Here is a 6,376-nt window from a genome sequence, read left to right on the forward strand (position 1 = left end):
AATTTCAGTCATCCAGGTGTGACTTTAACTTTAACCTTTAAGTACTGAACTGTCCTGAAACCTCCTGCAGGATTTGAACTACACTATTAATGTCCAATCAGTGAAGACTTTGTTCACCTCCTCTGTTTGATGCTGTTTTCATGAGTAAAAAAGACTTCTGTCACCTCTGTCTAAACAGAATATGGGCACTGCTGTCCTACAATGATGGTTCTTCATCAATCAGATTCAGGTTAACTCTGTTCTTGTTCTGGTTCTCAGAACAAAGTTCATTGGACTTTAGCACACCTCTGTGATAAGAACACAGAGGCTGTTATAGTCCAAAAACCACTCTATGATTTACCATCAGTGGAGCAGCTGCACTGTGTATTATCAACACTCACCAGTTAAAACTCATTTTGTTTGATCTTCTTGGAATAACTTTAAGGTTATTCTTTTACCCTAAAGTAATTTCAAATCTGAAATTGAATAATTCAGTTTTATTTATATGGCCCAATATCACAAAACATTTGTCTCATCTCATTGAGTTTCATATCGCTAATTGTGCAAAAGCAGAAAGTCGGTCATAAAATATACATAACAGCTGGTTGCTAAACTAAACAGATTAAACTAAACTGGTTATCCATGCACTTGGACCCTCCTTCTTAATATGACAAAACTCCTAAAAAACCTGATTCCAGGTTTAGAAATCTGTATATTACACAAATTCACAGAATTACACTCTTTTCACTAACATCAATTGGCTGTTCAATGGTGTAGAGGTTACCAAAAAGATTTATATATATTTTTTTAATTTGTCCTGTCCAACAGCTGAGCCAACAGATGTGGGCTGAGAGCTTCTTGTGTTGGGCAGATTTTACTGTCACAACAGGGATTTATTGAGTATAAACCCCCGTTGTATTTAATGCTAAACTTTATTTGTCTTGATAATGTTTTAGCAGCATCATAAAACAACCAGGACTAAGTAACAACTAGAATCGGTGGGGCCTGTCTACTCACACACACATTATAGTGACACACACACTTGTTGGCCAAAATAGTCTCCGCATTTAAACAAAACATAATGTACACAATTCAACTGTAACTTCAGCTCACACGCTCCATCATACAAACCCATTCAGATAAAGACTTTCATTCTGTCACACAAACTATTAGTGCTAAGGTGAGCTGATACCTGTGCTCAGGTGAGTGCTTATGTTTCACTGAGGTGGATGGTGATGGAATGTACTCAGGGGGAGAGCGCCCGGCCATCCCCACCACCACCCCACGGATGTTATGTCAACTACAACCTCTGCATTCATCTGCATATTATTCTAAAAGTATTTCTAATTGTACTAAAATGTGTTTTCAAACATAATCACACATAAATTGTTTTTGAATGAAGCAATACAATTATGAATTAATTTTCTTTTAAAAGCGTATGAAAGAAGATGTAGTTTTTTCCCTAATTTTCAGTGTAACCAGAGCATAAAAAAAATCTCTCCAACAGAACCTGTCCTGAGAGTGTCTCCACGGTGGTTGAGTCCTGGATCCTCAGTGACTCTGAGCTGTGAGGTTGAACATGAGTCTGCAGGATGGAGCTTCTACTGGTATAAAGCTGTTCCTGATCTATCACACAAGTCTGGCTCTTACAGCTATGAGCTGCTGCCTGCTAGCTCCAATGGGACTGCAGACAACTCCTACATCATTCATGGACAGACACACACAGCAGGATATGTGTGCAGAGCTGGAAGAGGAGAGCCACACGTCTACACTCTTTACAGTCAACCTCACTTTGTCTGGTCTGGAGGTCAGACTTCTGATTCTTCATTCATTTCTCTCAATGATTTCTCTTCAGATTTCAAATACTGTCACATTCTACTATTTTGGGTCTCTTTGTTCTCCAAATCCAGCTAAAGTGTGCTGATCTTCATCCTGTTTGTGTTCAGATCTTCATCCATCAGCGTCTCTCTCAGTGAGTCCTGACAGAGTCCAACACTTCACCTCTGACTCTGTCTCTCTGACCTGTGAGGGAAACTCTGCTGAGTGGAGAGTCGGCAGCTTTCTGCTTCCTGACTTGCTGTCATTCTGTTCTGACTGGGGAACAATGAATGGATCAACATGTCATGTTCAGAAGATCCAGTCCAGTAATGCAGTGTTCTGGTGTGAGTCTGGATCAGCATTCAGCAACGCAGTCAACATCACTGGACACGGTGAGTGGAAACATGTTTGGATTCCTGTTTTTAGCTTGACTTTCATCATTGGATTGATTAGAAACACATGCAGAACTTGAAGATGGATTTAGATGATCAACTGTATGTAAACCAGAATGAAGCAGACAATGTCAAACATGTTGTGATGATCTGTGATGAGGATGAATGTGGATGTTTCCAGATGATGATCTGATCCTGCTGAGTCCTGTCCATCCTGTGACTGAGGGACATTCTGTTACTCTTGGCTGCAAGTGGAGGACAGAAAATCTTCGTTCTAAAGTGTTTTTCTATCAGAATTACACATTAATCCAAAGTGAGAGCAGAGTGGAGATGATCATCCCTGCAGTGTCAAAGTCACATGAAGGCTTCTACAAGTGTCAGTCCTCAGGAAAAGAATCTCCACAGAGCTGGTTAGCAGTAACATGTCAGTGAATGTTTTCAACATTAGCTTATCAAAATAATAATGTTTTTTAAAAAGTTAATTGTAAATGCTTTTTAAGCTACTATATAAGTATATCTCACCAAAAATATGTTATTAATTGCAGCATCACTGTCTGGCAGCTCATATCTTGTTCCTTTGGTTTCTGGATTAGCCTGTTTAATTGTGCTAATTATTCTTCTGTTGCTGATGATGTTCTTCAAAAAATCCAAAAGTAAGAGTCCTTTTTCTTTTTCTTGTCTGCAAAGCATTCATCAGTTGAACAGTTTGCACTAAGCATTCCTTTTTTTTCATTCACAGATCTGTGCTTCATCAGGTTTGAGTAACTTTGTCTCAATTGTCTGGTACTTGAATATTTTCAATGTTTTTAATAAAGTGTTTGTCCCATCAGATTACAGAACTCAAATCAGCAGCAGGGTGAAGATGGACATATCTACTTTTCTCCAGGCACTGGTGTGTCTCAACTCTTGACTTTTTTACCGACGATTCTGCACCAAAAAATTTTAATATTGAAATCCTAGAAAAGGTTTATATATGTAACTGATCTGTGCTGAAAATTATTTTTTTCTCTCTTAGTCAGTCAGAGCTGGAAATGACACAGAAAAAATAGTAGAAAAAAATAAAAGCTTTTTGAAGTGAATTCAAGTTTTGATCGATGCTAGAAAATCTTTTGCATAATATACTTTTAACCATTTAGAGAAAGTAGTTTAGGATGTAGAGCAAATATTCTAGAATTGTGGAATGACCCTCAAGAGGTTCAGGACCTGTATATGGGTTTGAAAATTGTATTTTAGGTCCCAGTTGATTATTTTTCTAATAGACCTTAATCTTGAATCATTTAAGTTCTGTTGATAAGTGTATTTAACTATATAAAATATCACTTTTCAGTAGAATCCAGGGATGTGCCCTTATCTTCCATTGAGCTGGATAATATTCGACAGGGTGAGTATTCTTATCCTTAAGATAAAATATAAAATGTACATAAGAACACTTTTATAACAAACATTTTTTGCAGAGGAATCTGAAGACATAAACTATGCTTCAGTTCGGATCAAAGACCTTGGCAAGAACAGTGAGTATTTTATGTACTAAAAATAATATTTACACAGCATTAAAAATGTCTCATTAACCAACCATGTCTGACTGAAATATATTGATATCATTCATCTAATAGGAAAGAAGAAGAAACCAGAGGAGAATACAGTCTACTCCGATATTAAGATTAGACCAGGTGATGTCACAGTTGTTTTACATACCTTCAATTTAAGAATTTAATACTTTCATAATGTCTTCTTTTTATTGATGCTGTGTGTTTCAGGACTAATTCCCTTTTAATGCTAATTCTATCTCCCTTATTACATATTTATTACACAAGATTATTATAATAATACATTTTATTTAAAAGTGCCTTTCAGGGCCCTCAAGAATACTGTATAAAAAACAACGTAAGAGCACAATCAAAAGCAATAAACAAGGTAAAATGGAAGTGATGAAGTAAACAACTAGAAATATGAGAGTTTGAGCATAAAGCGTGGAAAGGCGGTCTGTATTTCTAATGTCAGGTGGAAGTGAGTTTTAGAGTTTTGGGGTGAAGCAAAGTGTTTAATTCAATTGTTTGATTTTTTATCAACAATAATTTATTAATATAAATTTTATTTTCCCTCAGAATTGTGTAAATATAGCTAACATTCAGTTTTTATTTGTAGATGACGATCAATTGTATGCGAAAGTACTTAAGAAGAAGAAGAAGAAAGGTACCGGTAAGTACATGTACTGTCCCTGGACAGTTTGTTCATGTGGCTTAATTTAGTTAAGTTCTACACAACCATATATTACCTTTGTCACACCAAACAAATTATTTATGAAATATTAATTCTTTTAGTGAGTTTTTTTTTCCTACTCGGAAGTAAAAAAGCAAGTCAATCTCGGAGGCTCCGCCTTCCGCTGCTTGTGGGTGCCACCTATTTCATGACGTCATCCTAGAGCCAGCCTTGTTAGTGTATCTTTGTTTCTACCACGAAAAAAAAAAACAACATCCAAACTTTAGTAAATATAGATGTGTATACCATAGATCTGCCTTTAGTAGTCACGGCCATCGCTACACCACAAAAACACACTGTGTCTGCACAACTGTGCCCAACCTGGGGGAGGGGCTGGTGTCTTAAAGGAGCCCAACGTCTAATACCTGTTAGACCTGGCATTTATTAGACGGGGACAAAATTGGAAGATATATGATATTGTGCATTTAAAATGAAAGTGTTTTGCTGATCACCACTAGCTCCGCAGAGAAAGTGGGTGTGTGTTAGGCTTAGGGCGGTGCTGGTAGCGCAGACGCTTCCTGAAAGGGGCTGTTCTCTCTGTTGTAAGGCTACACATTCTCACTCCCAACCCAGCATACAGTATATGGACGTATGGTCTGCATCCCTTTTTGACGTTTTAGGTGACCCCAACTAGTCATTTTTTGACAAGCGGGCTGTTCCCATCAAATCGCGGATCCCCAACCCTTGGGACACACTAACAGAACCAGCACCGGGTTAGGATACCGGTCCACGTCCCGATGGTTGGGGACCCCTCATTAACATATACGTTTTTTTCCTGTCTGTGGCCCAGTACCAAGCAGCCCTTGGACCGGTACCGGTTCGCAGCACGGATGCTGTGGACCCGTGTTCTAATGGGAACAGCCAGAACGTCATATAATTACAATTTGGGGACATCCAGAATGTCAAAAAGTGACGCGGACGGAGCCCAAACCAAATGTCCATATAATGACGAGTTGGGAGAACCAGCTCATTTTTGTGGGTAGAGAGAGACCGGTGCTCAGAGTACAGGGTTTTAGAGAATACTCAGAAATGTATGAATGGATCAAGATACTGTTTTTGGATTGTTTAAAGTGAATAGTGAGGAATGTACATTATAATACACTTAAAAGTGGATTTTGCATGGTAAAGGCCCTTAAAAAAAATAGATAAAAATCTAAATAGGTGAGTGTTTTGAAAACAGATTTGACATAAAACAAGTTATTACATTCCTTGGAATGAATGTGAACACTTTAAAGCAGCAAGTGAGATCAAAACTGATATGTTGCTTTTGTTTTAGATGACAGTCCCCTGTATGCTACTGTGTCCCAATACAATTAAAAAAGGTAATTAACGTATGAATCTAGTTTAAAGCACATTGTTAGAAAAAAGGCCTCCAATAATTCAAAACTTTATGTTGCTTAATTGGACTGTGTTTTCACAATAGAAAAGTGTTGATGCATTTTACATTTGCCCTGATATAATATCTTTATAATCTTTTCCTTCACAGGAAAATCTGAATCTTCAATGAACGAGATGATTTACTCTGAAGTCAAATAAGAAACAATATTAAGTATTTTTACTCCAGTCTCTAGTATCATTTTTGATAAAAGTAACATTTTGAAGACTCATTCCACTTTTTAGATGACTTGATTACATGGTGGCACAGTGGTTAGCCCTGTCGGGAGATGACTCCTGTTTGGATCCCGGCTTGGGGCTTCCAGTATGGAGTTTGCATGTTCTCAATGTGTGTCTACAGGCACTCCAGCTTCCTCCCACTGACCAAAAACATGCTCCATAGATTGATTCATAGAGTTCTAGCAGGTTAAGAAAATGGATGATTGTTTACTTTTTCATGTGCAGATTGTTTTTTTAGCAATGGAGGAAAAAAGATGAACAAATGAATAATTCTTTAAGTAATTCTTGTAAAATATATAAAATGTACCGCTTAA

This window comes from Oryzias melastigma, linkage group LG18 (genome assembly GCF_002922805.2).
Source record: "Oryzias melastigma strain HK-1 linkage group LG18, ASM292280v2, whole genome shotgun sequence".
In the NCBI taxonomy this organism is placed as follows: Eukaryota; Metazoa; Chordata; class Actinopteri; order Beloniformes; family Adrianichthyidae; genus Oryzias; species Oryzias melastigma.